The following is a 16,206-nucleotide window of genomic DNA, read 5'->3' on the forward strand; positions in this document are numbered from 1 at the left end:
GGTTCATTATCCGTTAAACAGAGGTTATTCCGGGGTTTGGAATCCCCTTGCTCTGTTGTCGTTGCCGGCGTCTCATCCGTGACTGAAAATACCTCTTCTTCGGTAAATTACCTTCATTTAATTCGTTCCTTTGAGGCGATTTAAGTGATTTTCTTGCCTTAGTTCTTATTTTAAGACCGTTCGGAAACGCTTAGGGTTCATAATAAATATTTAACGACAACTGATCGAGTCGAGTATTTCATTCTTTGACCGCTAAATATACATGTACACGTGGATCATTGATATCGCTTTATTTTTTTTTTTTTATCGTAGGTACCTGAATATTGGACACACAAATACAAAGTCCTTTTACTATTACATACATATATGTATTTGTAATTAGTGAGAACCTTGTACCCGGTCAAGAGGTTTTTGTTTATTATTTACACAGCCCCTTTTACACTTCAGTTAAAAAGCGAGTTAATTACCTCACTACTGCAAACAGAACTTTGCGTGAAATGGATTTTTGATTGGACACGTTTAGGCACACGCTGGGCTGTTCTATAATACTGAAGTTAAAACAGGTAAGTATAATTAATAATAACAATCTTGAGATTACCTTTGACTTTTTACCTACCCAACGCAAATGTTTCTCAATGAAATTCATAAAAAAAGGTAACGTTTAAATTTGAACTCAATTCGTGCATTTCTCATTCCTGTATACAGGTAAGGCAAAATGTTTATCATATCAATTAGTTTGTCAGCATTTATGTGCCATGAACGCCTGGAATATATTTTTTTTTATACTGCATGTAATAAAATATACCTATGCAAACAACTAGTGAATGTATCACATCCGTTTTTATTTAGAGTAAAATCTTGATGAATTCAAACACTTCAAACAATCACAATAAAAATTCTACAAATGGCGCAGTAAACGCCATCTGCAGCACGATGCTACATTTTAGGATTACGTATGCTCCAACAAGGTCCACTTGTGTGGATATCTACTTGCTGAAAACGAATCCCGGCGTAGCCAACCTCAACGTGATAGGCATTATTTTATTTTATTTTATTTTAATCACAATAAAGTTTAATCGATCTCAAGATTCTACCCCTTTAAGAAATCGTGTAATAAAAAATATACTTGCTAACCGCCCTTCTTGTACATTCCGTCTGAATATTTTCAACTTTTTAGTAGAGTAAAAAATAATTCCGTGATCATCTCGCCGATACCAGAAACTGTTTTGTAATTCCCTGGCGAGACGGTTAATTTCTTCTGTTTCTTTCCTTTTGACAATACGTCCTCGGGCATTAGCGACTAGGAACAAGTAAACCAAATTGCTCAAAAATGTAGAAGCATCATTCACCACTCTTGCCCCTTTCCTAAGTTACTCTACATGTTTGATTAATGCTTTTCAGATGTATGTATTAGGCACAAGAAGTTACTAACATACATACACACAAAATTCCGTTTATCCATTCGCCATCTTACAGAGAATATATTTGGGAATGATTTAATAATAATAAAAATGTTAACATTATTATACAGTAAAATTTACAGACCTTATAAAACAACGATTACTTATTGGAGAACGTTTATGCATATAATTNGGTGCAGACCATTTCACACGAATGCCATCCGAGATAATTAAGGACCGGAGAAATCAATGTAACTTCAAAGAAAACAGCAATTTTGGCATTCTCAATAAATTAAGAGCATTTACCAGGGACTACTTAGTCGTTACATCAATTAACATACATTTACTGATAATCGGAATTGAATACCGATTACCACTCCAGAGGAAATATGTATTTTCGTATTGGATTCCAGTGAAACGTTAGGGAGTTTGCCCTTTGGATCAACGCACACTCGTTGAAGCACCCTTATCATATATTTACAAACTATTTTTCACTATTGTTTAAAAACTTTTGGAGAAATTTACATTAATTAAAAAAATAGTGTTCTCATTATTGCTGTTCTTGTAACTATAACTATGCAAAAGAACCAAACTGATAGAAATTAACCGTCAAAAATCTACAAAATTCAATGTCGATTCTATATCTACTTAGTAGGACAGGTGACGCATGCGTATATGATTCGGTCGATGTCATTGCAACGGCTAGTACCATGTAAAAGTAGGGTCTGATTGGCGAGTGCTGAAGTATAATTGGAAGATAAAGTAAATGGTGAATTATAATTACAAAAAAGGCCAATTTAACAATTCTAATTGCATTGTTTAAATGATATGTAGGTAAACAAATTTTTGAAGTAATAAATAACAGAACAAAATGGCTTATGCAACGGCAGCTCTGCCTGCAGTAGTTTAAAATATTAAGAGCTAGACAAACAAAAATATGATACCCTGCAAATATCACCGACTGTTATTTTCATATTCGATTGCAAATAAAGAAGACGTACTAAAATAGTAGAACATTCGAATATTTTCTATTCAATTGCAAATTCAACATGAATTTATGTTATGTAAAGAGCATTTATAAACATAGTTCATAGTAAAAAGTCCATACGAACGGAGAACCATCATCATCGAACGCAAATGTTTGTATACAAAGCTCTAAGAACTTTTATTAAGGCTAAGCGGTTTTATAAATCAAATAACCAAAATAAGTACCTGTTAATTAATTATTATTTCTCAATAATTCTGAATAGTATTAGGAATAATTTTAACGCCCCCTTGATTTAATCTAATCCCTTCAACATTTTATCCTCGAAATAAGCGAACAAAAAATTTGTTACTGTTCATTTTATATCAAACTTTTATATCTTTATGTACATACATATAACGTGCAGTGTTCTGTGGCTTTCGCCGGAGACCTAGGCACCAGATTTCAACATCATTCGCAACATGGATAAATTTTACGGTAGCATGTTCGGTTACGTTTTTAAGCAAGCGGATAACCTACTAGGAACAAGGGGCAAATACAGAAGATGAAAACATGGTTTCCATGCCCACTACATCGATTCCTGAAGGTAACAAAAATTTTCCAAATTTTGGTGTCTCATAGCGGCCATCCTAGGTGTTAGTACGTAAATTCATTAATTGGTTAATAAATATTAGGGGACCGTGGGGATCCAGATGGGCAAAGTCACACTTCGATGATTGATGTAATACTTATCATCATCATAAGGTCGTCAGTCCTAAGACTGGTTGAACACGCACCTCCACTCTTTTCTATCCTGTGCTTACCTTCGCATTTCTCTAAAACTAGAATAATCGACATTCTTAGCTATTTGCGAACAGTAATTAATCTAGGTCTACCTTTACCCCTCCTAACTCCCGTCTTTGACTAGACCTTCATGCTTGAGAAAGTGTCCTACCAACCTATCTCGCTTATTTCTTATTGATATCCATAGAGTCCTCTATTCTCCTATTCTTTCTAATACTTCTTTATTTCTAACCTTCTCTATACCCACGGTATCCTCATCATTTTCGAATTTCTAAATTCTTTTTACTGAAGGCGACTCGACACTGCGCTATCCTCTGTTTTATATCCCTACTACTCCTTCCGTCCTGACTTATCTGACTTCCTAAGATACCTAAAATCAGCCACTTCTAATTTTTCGTCTCCTATCTTTTTGTTCGCTCTTTCCCTACTTTTTCTTCCCTTGCATACCAGTATTTTTGTTTATTTTCATATTTCTTTAGTTCAAATTTTTGTCAATACCGCTTCTATTTTATTTAAAGCTATCTTTAACTCCTCCTCGCTAGATGATAATACTGCTATATCATCTGCAAATCTAAGGATACTAATCTTTTGTCCCTGTAATCTATCCCTACAGTTGTACTGCCAGTATTTTTGTTTATTTTCATATTTCTTTAGTTCAAATTTTTGTCAATACCGCTTCTATTTTATTTAAAGCTATCTCTAACTCCTCCTCGCTAGATGATAATACTGCTATATCATCTGAAAATCTAAGGATACTAATCTTTTGTCCCTGTAATCTATCCCTACAGTTGTACTGCCCTTAATGATGTTCGCGTCTTCGATATATAGATTAAAAAGTAGCGCTGACAGTGTGCATCCCTGTCTGACTTCCTTCCTAATATTTACTTCTCTACGTTGCAGCCGCGTCTCTATAACTGCCTGTTGCTCTTTATACAAACTAAGTATCACTCTTCTATCTCTGTAACTCATCCTTACATTTTTAAGTATATTCAACACCTTGTCCCGGTTAATCTATAGAGAAATGACCCTTTCTAAATTGACACAAAGTTGAACTCATCATTCCAATACATATATTCTAGTACACCTACAGTAACTCTCCGTGGTTGATTGTCTGTGTCCACTTCAAACCTTTGTCCAGTCACAATTGCTTACGGACACTTACCCTTTGTCTTTATTCCGTTTTTTTGTTTTGGGTATGAAATCGTAAAAAGAGAGATGCCGGTATTAAAATGTTTTTTTCCTGACGCCACAGACAAACGGGTTTTGTTTTGCGGAAGAAATCGAATGAAAATGATAAATGCAATAATACGACTACAACGAATCTCCTTAGTGAATGATTATCATGTTTTTTGCTGTAAAGAAAAAGGAATATCCTTTGTGTGTATCAGAATTTCGAAAGAATTAGGTGGAGCCCTTTGAATAACGAGTTTTGTGCGATCGTGCTCGGAATTGAAAAACGTCCGTTCTTTCTCTGGCTTCGGAACGAGAATGTTAGTGCTCATTTATTCTGTTGAATTATTTATAGCCGAAATACGTTATTGTGAAAATGCAAAAGGCTATGTACTTACGTATGTTTTGTTTCTCAATTTGTTTCTGACAACCGTATCATAATACGGCGAAATAATAAACGCGTCCGTTCCTACTAAAAACAATGCATCACATTGCGTCACCTGAATTTAAGGATGTTTGGGACGTACAATCGGAGAAAAATTAGAAATTCGTGATTAGCTCAGGATAGGAAAGAGCGAGGTACGTGTCCATCCAGTCTTAGGACTAACGACCTTGTGCTGATGTGATGGGAGGTACAATCGCAGACAAGAGTACATAAAATTAGAAATTCGTGATTAATTATTCTTTGTAGCATATCATGAGGTAAATAAATACTATCTATACTAAAAAAAAGTATACGGTTTGAGAGAAAATTTGAAATTTGACAAAAACAAGAAATAACGAATAATATGGAAAATTTTTAACTGACTTTTGGCAGTGAATATGCCTTGATTTCAACTTCGAAACAAAAAAATATTTAGTTTCAATCTTTATTAATAATGAGCGTAAAACTTTTTAATATGTTTAAATAATAATTAAAACTTTAAAATTGCATTTATTTCAGACAATTATAAATATTATCATTATATTATCAAGTAAAAACGAGATTTTCAGCTAATTTTTCATTTTTTCCTCGATAACCATTTAGTGAATTTGAATAACCTTACGCTAAAGTGATTCTCCAGAGTTCAAGTTACTTATTATAAAAGTTTGAAATTTCTGGTAGCTTTTTTTCTGTTAATAAAAATAAATTTAATCTGTTCGGTTAACGAATCTCCATAAAATGGCGTGTAAAATTACAATTTTTTAAAATTTCAATAACCTTTTAACGGTTTAGTGAATCGATTTGTAATTTTTACAGGAGTTTTAGAATTGAATGAGGAACGTTCTTTCAAATTTTTTATTTGTCTCGTAACTTTTTGACATACCTCCCAAACATCCTTAAAGCCTGATACCAAATGTACAGGGAATTATTTCTATTACAATATGCACTTTCTATTAAACAAAAGTCATCCAGCACCTAATTATTGCCTAAGTGACATAGCTATTCGCAACCTACACTTAATGGCAACTTTACTCAAATATCAGGGGTTTTCCCTAGATATTCGATTGAAGCCGTTGAGTCGACGCTACAAAATTCAAGTAACATTTCAAAATGTGCCTACGTTTGCTGTCGTCGGAAGATATTCAAGCATCATCTCCAGAAATCTTTTATGACCTTATCTCTTTTTCTTCTTTTTGTTCCGATAAGTACTAAAGTAGTTTTTAATTAAAAAAAAAGAAATAGAATAAGTTTAGACCTTAAAAATATTTAAGACAAATCATCTGTCATCCAGTCGGAGTATCACAGTACGTTACGTGTCTGTTCCTGGAGTATTTTAGCTACTTCGCGGGAACTTTTTATGATATGTGCCCAAAGTATCACGTTTGAAGTTAATGCATGGTGGAATTGGAATTGGAAATACCTTCTTGTATAGCTACATACGTAATATTGCCAGAGTACGTAGGTACAACATTTTATGATAGTGACCTTTCAACTACTGTCGTAAAGTTTACAAGCAATCTCAATAATTACATGGTATACTGCCTGCTAACGTTAACTGTGACCCCACAAAAGGCCAAATCGAATCAGCACTATGAAGCTGATGTGACAGCTTCATCTAATTTGGAAACTGGATCTGCGGCATTTCACTTTAATGTGTTTCTCCTTATGCCTGTTTTCTTTCCAAAAAACACAATGTAAGTAGGTGCATATTGTAAAACATTGTTTTCTTTTCAAGAAGCCCCACTTTGCGAGAGTATGAAGCACATTCAAGTGAATAAGGTTTTAAAAATAATATTAATAAAGTAATACCGAAACTATCAAATATGGAATAAAATAATTCCAAGTGGTCTGTATTCTGTCGAAACTGCCAGACGCGAATCGCGATTTCGATCTTTTTGGATCTCATCAGCGCGTCCATTTAAATATATGGATATCTACTTGCTAAAACGAATCCCGGCGTAGCTAACCTCAACGTGGTAGGCACGTTACCATAATCGAATAATATAATTCGAACTGGTCTGTATTCTCTCGAAACTGCCTGACGCGGATCGCGATTTCGATCTTTTTGGATCTCATCAGCGCGTCCATTTAAATATATGGATATCTACTTGCTAAAACGAATCCCGGCGTAGCTAACCTCAACGTGGTAGGCATGTTACCATATTCGAATAAAATAATTCGTAGTGGTCTGTATTCTGTCGAAACTGCCTGCGATGCGCTGATGGGATCCAAAAAGATCGAAATCTCGATCCGCGTCTGGCAGTTTCGACAGAATACAGTCCACTTCGAATTATTTTATTCGATTATTACGTTGAAGTTAGCTACGCCGATATTCGTTTTAGCAAGTAGATATCCATACATTTAAATGGACCTTGTTGAAGCGTACGTAATCCTAAAATGTAGCATTGTACTACAGATGGCGTTTACAGCGCCATTTGTTGTATTTTCTATCAAATATGGATTACGATTTAAATTTTATACATATAAGAAAACCTTGTAGCTTCGAAGTATAAGTTATGGACGCTCTACAGTAACCATCAGAACAAAATATCGTGTATATTTACAAGCAATAAATTAAATTATTGTCTCATGCTATTGTAAAAGCGGATATTTTTTTAAATTCTCGAGAACGTCCGCGTCTAATCCAAAATGGGATAACACGCACCAAGTGAATCATAAATCATAAAATGTGCCATACACCACCGATTGAGCATTGGCTCCTGTTAGACCAAGTTATAAACAGCGTTTATACACTTTCGACGAAAATCCATCTTTTAAAATTAAATATTGCTAGACTAAATACTCAAATTGAATTGCCATTGACATTAAGTGATTGATAAGCGCCACATTTGGAATATTTCTATTATGGATACGAACAAAGCACGGCACGGCAGGCGTTATCTTAAGTAATGCCCGATATTGACGGTCTTGGTCTAGGATTGTTTCTCCTTCGGTAGGAAGATCGATGGAGTTGTCCATTAAGTTACCGTTACTATTCGAAAATTTCAAAAAACCCAAAAAAAGTAGATTAAGTAATTGTCGTAATTTGTCGTTTTGTCCCTGGTAGCGCTAATTTGATACAGAAATATCGCTTTGTGTTCTTTTTAAATTTACATTTCATGACGTTGTGGATAATAGAAGATACTATTTTAGGTATTTGAGCCTAACAGAAACATTGCAATAAAAAGTTTGAACGTTTTCTTAACATTGTTTTTTATCGTTTTCATTTTGTCATGTTTTGTTGACACTTACAGACCGTTTCACGAAGGTTGAATAGGATTTGGATGTAGTTAGGTGCGCCTTTCGGGCCGAAAGCTAGAAGACGAATGTCGTCCGTGAATTTTAAGTTTCGTGTAAATATAAAGTTTTACTAAAGCCCCTGGTCGACTTCTGATACATTCTGGGAACGTTACCCGATGCTTTGCCACTTTCCAGCGAAGTGAATGACAAAAAGTTTGGAGATCTTCATTATTAAACCAGGAACAACTTCATAAGCCCGTAGATTCGTAAAAGAAGTAGCCGCATCTCCCCAAGATCATCACTTATATTGCTAACTTAACGTTTGCTCTAAACTACCGTGAACCAGGAGGGATTTTAACGACAGTTTTCACCGAATTTTACGAGTTTTAAAATCGTTACAGATAAAAAATGTAAGTATATTACATATCGTGATCTAGACTACGTTGACATCAATAAAAATTTAAAACGGCATAGTTAAACGCTGGGTTAATATAGAAATACTAAGCCTATAGACAATCTCGCTCTTGGTAGACACAAGAGAACGCAATGATATTCAAGTGAGACAAAAAAATTTGCAAAAAACAGAAAATTAAAGATGACTTACCAAAAATGGCTAAGGTGCTCCAGAAATTCCCACTTTTGTTGCGTTCTGGAACCAATAAAATTCTATTAAATATAGACTGCTTATTCAAAGACAGAGACTACTACTTTTTTTATATCGATTAAAATAAAATGCCTGTTTTCTATAGATTTAAAGGGATATATTACAAGTCTTAATATTTGGATACCATTTTTCAAAAGAAACAAGTTATAATAAAGTTATAATAAACAACTACATTATTACTACCCATCATACTAACAAGACATGTTTATTAAACCATAAATTTTGCTCTTTTTAATAATTAATTACACTCCTATTTTTCTTATTACATAATCCTAATTCAGCTGCCACGTTATTTAAATTGAGTACTTGGTAGAAACATCAAGAAATCTACTGTAGAACATCTATTTAGTAATCTCTACTTTCTTTTTGAAGAAAACTGTAAGAGCAACTTAAAGCCCATAATACACTTAATCAGGTATATAAGATACATTACATGAAAAATTCAATATGCCAGCACCCTTCGAGCGTATAACTTTGTTTACGAAACAAAATTATGGCATAGAAACTACAATAAACGAATTTATAATCTACTGCAAGGCCTTTCGAGCCATTTTAAACATTAACAAGTCACCGAGATTGTCTCGTAAAAAAACAAAAAACGTATCAAAAGTATAATTATAAATAAAACCGAATAAAAGAAAGCCCAACTTTGAAATTCTCTTTCCAACTGCTGTTTTTTTTTTTCGCTTTAATTCAAATTGACATTCCATTAAACATATTGGCTTTAGTTGAGCAGCTTTCTCGCTACACATCGCAGAGGAAATATCACGTGAAAAAGTTTTACTGAAACAATTTATTGGAGATAAAAAATAATACGTCCAAGATGTTCTCGATCCGCAATTTTTCCAAAGACGTAACAACAGTTAGAGCGAAGCCGATCAAAGTAGCATCGTAATGATAAATATACAGTAGGTAATAAGTAAATGAATTTAAAATACTTTTGTTGAAAACAAAAAAAAACATTAAACGTTTATTTACAAATTAAAAAAAAAAGGAAAACAAAATGAAAAATTTAAATTGTAAATAATTAATTAAATAAGGAAAAAGAAGCGATGTTTGCTAGTTCATTTTCGAACGTAGCGTAGGTGGGTGGTTTTTTTTTTTGTGTTCAGGCAAGTACAAACGGAGGTTGAAAGTGGTTGATTATTATCATTAAAATTGAGCAAATACACGAGCAACAATCGAAGCATTTTCGAAAATGTTTCCCGGATGGCAAGAAACAATTTGGCGCAAGCCATTGTACTTGTTCATGGCATAATTTCACATTAAAGATCGACAGAGTTTGAAATGTTATTTCGTGTATCTTTTACCGTAGTATTGATGATAGTCGAGCAAGCGCGACAAATGTTCTTTTACAAGAGCTTGTTGACGCAATACTTGCTAGCTACCGTGATTTTATTTATCGCTCAATTCCAGAGAGTGTAGAACTCTGTGTGCTTTAAACAAACTGCTCAACTGCACGTGTGTGTGTTGTATACATATACGTAGGTACGTATGCATCGTGTGTATACTTATGTACACCTACATACCCAAGATACGTGGCTACAAAGAGCAAAACAACACAATTTTTAAAAACCTGACCTATTTTGCACATTAATTAATTGACTATCGGCAAAATGCACAATTGTCCCCATCACGTCAAAGTCAAAACCCTTTGCAGAAATGTAAAAGGCACTGTACTACTACAACTCACAAAACTTCTTCGGCAACATCATTTTATAAAGCAATTCCAATTTAGAAAAGTTACTCATAAAACACTTTAGAATTTTCAGGGGTCGGGAAAGCCCATGATGTTTAAGAGAAAACCGTTTGCAAAACTTCTTTGATAACATCATTTAATAAAACATTTGTTAGCAATCAAGACAATTCCAATTTAGAATAGTTGCTCATAAAACACTCAAAAATACACGGTTTCCACATTTTCAGGGGTCGGGAAAGCCCATGATGTTTAAGAGAAAACCGTTTGCAAAACTTCTTCGATAACATCATTTAATAAAACATTTGTTAGCAATGAAGACAATTCCAATTTAGAATAGTTACTCACAAAACACCTAAAAATGCAGGATTTCCACATTGTGAAGAGTCGGGGAAACCCAGACTGACTAGCAATTGACATACATTTCAGATTCCACGGAGGTAGCTGAGTTTAGAATTATACTAAATAAAATAAAACAAAAATATTGTTGTGTAAGGCAAGTTAATAAAGGGTTAGAGCTGATATAAAAGTTGGTGGAAAAGATCCAAAAGAAATCGCCGACTGATGACGTCTGATAAATAGTCAAATGACTCACGATGAACATCAAATAGAGTAGATAAAAACGGTTAGAAACGAGGAGGAATTGAAAAAACAGGAGAATGAAGAAGTTAGTAAGAAATGGAACAGTAAAAATAGGATGTTTAGGCGTCTTCTCAGTCATGAAGAGCTAGTTAGAGAAAGGACTAAGACGTTGATGAGATTACTGCTCACAAATAATTAGAGATGATAAAAAGAAATAGTTTCCGACTGAAAAAATTGTGATGATGAAGTAAGGATAATAATCTTCGCTTTTCTTTTAATTTCCTTTTTCAGTGCAATATTTCAATTGTAAAATTATGTCAACCGTTCTGAACAGTTATCATGAATTATGAAAGACAGTTTCATGATTTTTTTTTAAACTTATCTAGCACGATACATCGCAAAATTCAATCTTCTCTTTCTTAAGGTAGCACATTCAGAAGAGAAAGCAGAAAATTAAAAAATTTCCGTTCCATTAATCTAAATTACATTTTATTTAGTTAGCAATTTGATTTCTTCGGATTTTGGGAAGAATATCTGAACCGATTTCAGCGGACGTAAAGGCGAACGGAGGTAGAAGAAAAAGGAGAGAGAAAAACGACGGCGATATGGGTATCTTTAAAAAGGGGCAACGTATTAGTTCTTCCCGATTCTAGAGAGAGAGATGGATGAGTGCAATCAATGGACAATCATATCCGGCATGCTCAATATATACGTGACCCTCGCTTCTAAATCGTCGCTTTCTGATAAAATAAACGAGCAATTACACGAAATTCTAAATGTAGGCTAAATCTGTTAGCCAAAAAGTGTCGTCTGACTGATATAACCCTAAATGGGTACCTATAAGTAGTAAATTAAGTGTAGATAAGTAGTATAAAAGTGCGTAAAACCGTTTCTCCATTATCTCATCTAAAATGACTGACGAGGAATGTTGATGAGACGTGATTATAATTGATGAGATAGTAGATGTTCCTTTTGAATATTTTAAGTAAGATAAGCCCAGAAAAATAAAAACGAAAATTTACTCTCTCGCACCTTATTTAAACGATATAATTTAAAATTCAAATTACGTAACAGATACTGCCGAATCCCGATTGCTAATACTTTATTTCAGAACACAAAGGATTCTGCATTCATTTATTCTATGTAAATATCCTATAATCCTTTACCCACCGTTGTATACCTAAATATCCTACCTACTAGACGGTCAAAAGGCCGGTACGTCATTTTTAGCGTTCGATTTGTTATAAATTGCACTTTCGTCCCGTGTGATACAGAAGCTGATGATGTTGAACATTTATCGGAAATAAACCCGGCAAAAAAAGCATTGCAAACGTACTACGTTTTAATCAAAACTAACTCTACAAATTTTATTCTGCTTAATCAAATGGTCATACAAACTTAAAAAGGTCAAAGGAATCGCAGATGCGGTGAACTGAAAACTGCCGGATATTGGATTTTTTTAGTTATTTAACTGCATTAAATTCTGATAATGCCTACATTGATGGCTAATTTATTTTGTAAATATCCTGTCACGCCACCCCAAATAGTTAGGTTTAAATTACAAAAAAGGACAGACAGACATACGGTACCTGCCGTTTTGTTGAAAGATTCACTACGTGATGTTGACCATAAACTTCTTATTAATTTCCTGTAATCTATAAGTAAAAAACTATTTCCTCTATTTTTTCAAAATTCTAGGTTCAGTACAGGGAGCGGTCAATTTTCATCTATTTTCTTAAACATCCTTACAACCATTTATTTTAAAATTATAAAAAAAAACATATCTGGGACCCTTTCAACAAGTCCTTTCATTTGATATGTCGCAAGGTACAGTTTGCAAAACATTTTTTTAATTTCCTGTTGCCCCCCAAAAATGACGCATGTATTTTCCTACGTAAAGCCGTTTTGCAATTGGATCTTAATACATACGATTCTAAATTCTAAAGATAACACATAATTATATATAACTTCAAACGGCGTATGTTTTACGTTGTGTTTTCTGGTAATAAAGGAAACTCGTTATGTCTGACTTCTTGAACCGTTTCGAAGCGTAAGAAATTGATTTTATAGGATTTGACCGTATCAGGGGGTGTAATCGGCCCTTTAGAGTGACAGCGGAATCTATCGACAGTAAGATATGTTCACTGTCAATTACACTCATGAGCAGATATAAGTGTTTGAAGGCCAGTTCTTACGTACAACGGGAAACCATTTCGTAAAATTTTTCTGTCATAAAAGGGTTAAAATCGTTGTGAATTTGTAGCGCAATTTATTGACACGTATGCAGCTCATTTTTCGATATGTGGACATGCAATCGGTTTCAGAGATTTTAAACTGAACTAAAGAACGTAAGCTATTATCAGAAATGTTTTCTGTGAATTTTATAAAAACCACAAATTAATTTCACTAGCACCAATGAAAGAAACGTTTATGTTCTGATGCACTGGTCTACACTCTAGTGAATGCCGGAGGGCAGGGCTGATGGCCGTCTGCAACTTACTTTTGTGAATTGTGAGATAATACTGCCCCAACGTCTGCCCAAACGATACACAAAAAAATGGGGCCAATGAGGTAGTCGGGGGGGCTCATTTCGTTAGTTAATTAATAGTACCTTGCAATATGGTAATGAATTTTACTTTGCAATATAAATACAATTGAATTCATATACGTCAAACAATACAATGTGTAATTAGCATAACAATAGATATATAATTCAACAGATCCATGACAATCAAACAACATAAATAGTTTAATGCCACATCAACGGTTTGTTGTTAAACTATTTACAAATAATTTGTTCCAATTCCACTATCCCCACAATTTCACACGGTTAAAATAAAACGACTAAATTGTTATTGTTTGACTACAGTCATTTGTAAATAGCAAAGCATTAGTTAAAACGTTGAGAAGCAGTCATGATTTATACTTGTTTATATATAGGTAGGTACGTATCTGTAATTTATTGTGTACATTATCATCTTGTGGCAGTATTAGCATGTGGCAAGGACGAGTTAGAGGTATCCTTAAATAAAGTGGAAGCGGTATTATTGACAAAACAGTAGATATGGTATGAAAATAAATAAAACTAAAACAAAAATACTGGTATGCAAAGGAAGAAAAAGTAGGGAAAGAGTGAATATGAGACAGGAGACGAACAATTTAGAAGAGGTCGGCGATTTTCGATATCTAGGACATCAGACAATTTAAGATGGAAGGAGCAGTAGATATGAAGTAGGAGAAAAGTTTGAAGTAGGTAAAACTGAAGAGGCTTGTAATGTAATTAAAAGGAATTTTAGATATGTATGGTACAGTAGTTATAATATAAGAAAAGAGACAGGGGTCATTTCAATAGAAAATGAGGAAGAAGCAGATAGGTGGAAAGAATATTTAAGAGAACCTATACTTAGATCATGAGTTAGGAGATATATTAGAGAAGGAAGATAGTGTGGAGATGGATGAGCTAGGTTATCCCATAATCAGAGAAGAGTTCGATGTAGCATTAAAAAAGTGAAAGAATAATAAGCCGCCAGGTGTAGATGGGATACAGTGGGAAATTCTAAAACATACAGGACAAGAGGTTAGAGATCATATGTTTAAACTAGTTAGTCGCATTTACGAAACGGAGAAAGTCCCAGAGGATTATAAACGGAACGTAGTAGTAACCATACCTAAAAAGAGAGACTCAGATAGGTGCGAGACAGTTAGAACAATTAGCTTAACTGCCCATGCGTCACAAATCTTAACTAGAATTGTACAGAGGAGGATGGAAAAAAGGGCTGAAGAACTATTAGGGGAAGATCAATTTGGGTTTAGAAGAACTATTAGGGGAAGATCAATTTGGGTTTAGAAGAAATAGAGGAATAGTTTTAGAGAAATGCAAAGATTAGTTCAAGATAGGAAAGAGTGGAGGTGCGTGTCCAACCAGTCTTAAGACTGACGACCTTATAATGATGATTCGTTTTGGGCAATGAGCAATATCTCCCAGACACCTTATTCATTTTATAATTTCGATTTCAGTAGTTTTAGCGATGTGATTAGTGAGACGTAACACGTTACATATCAATTTCTATACGATTGGCCACTGAGAACCCTAAAAAAAAGGATCATGGATGTTCGTAGCAAAAAGTTGTAGTTAAAATTGTAAGAGTCCATCTGGTTCGTGATATGCGCCCGTGACGTTGGCGAGTATTTCATTTTGTTTTACAACTTCAGGACAAAACTGAATTAAAGAGACGCTGTTAATTCGTTGTAATTTTCAAGTTTTATCTCATAGAATTTCCTAGTTGATGGGCCATTTCGCAAATTTATTTGCCAGGGCTGGATATTAAATAAGGCCATAACGAAAGCACTCGTGGAGTTGATTATTTACGAGAGGGTGTCGTCGCTTGCCTCCTGGCCTGAAGGCAGTTTTGGGTGGCGGTAGCAAATGCGACAACGAATATTTCTGAACCACTGTAGTGAGACAACTAACAACACACCATACAGGAATTGCGGATTTGGTTGTTTGCATACCAATGAAACGTAGAAATATCTTTATAAGAGACCTAAAAATATCATGTAGGTAGGTACATATATTTTTACTAACCCTTATATTTTTAAACGACTATTATTAAAGCGTAATTCTACAGCAATATTACGTAGATATAAAATGACTCAATTTTCAAACTAGACCGTTTCAATTCAAATCCTTCCAGGACATGGCAATTTAGTCTAATTAAAATAATCGTTTGCATAATGCAATAGTAAATGACTCTAGATCAAGAACATAATTTTTTAAAATTCTAAATTGCTTTCTTGTCGTTATAAACAACTGCATCATTTTCGATTTATTTATCTACAGCACTCTTAGTGGTCTAATATTCTACAACATTTTTACTGTTGCAGCTATTTCGTTAGTTTCTTAATTCGTATAAACTGTAGATACGAAGTACAGGCTGAACTAAAATTAATGAACCACAAATACCTTCGATCAAAAGCTATTACGTACTCTATTGAAAGTGTCCGAAATACAAATATCAATTAATATTCTAAGATTTTTTTTATTTACGTTCATCGTCATCATCACAAAGTCGTCAGTCCTAAGGCTCTGGTAGTGTATTACATATAATTTAACAAAGTGTAACGCAAAAACAGTGATAAATAAACTGACAAGTTTGTTTAGCATAAACGAAAATTTCACGTTGAAGCAAAATTTCAACGATGCGATTCAGCTTTACCTATTTTGTTTTCGTAGTATACGTTCTGTTAATAAAATATTTGTTG

General features: G+C 34.0%; 1 protein-coding gene across 5 annotated transcripts in view; it reads left to right on the forward strand.

The window, feature by feature from the left end:
• The window catches only part of LOC108737595 (nucleolysin TIA-1), a 744,862-nt gene that overhangs the window by 461,981 nt on the left and 266,675 nt on the right, over window positions 1–16,206 (forward strand). The gene's annotated exons all lie outside the window — the stretch shown is intronic.

This window comes from Agrilus planipennis, unplaced genomic scaffold (genome assembly GCF_000699045.2).
Source record: "Agrilus planipennis isolate EAB-ADULT unplaced genomic scaffold, Apla_2.0 scaffold15, whole genome shotgun sequence".
Taxonomy (NCBI): domain Eukaryota; kingdom Metazoa; phylum Arthropoda; class Insecta; order Coleoptera; family Buprestidae; genus Agrilus; species Agrilus planipennis.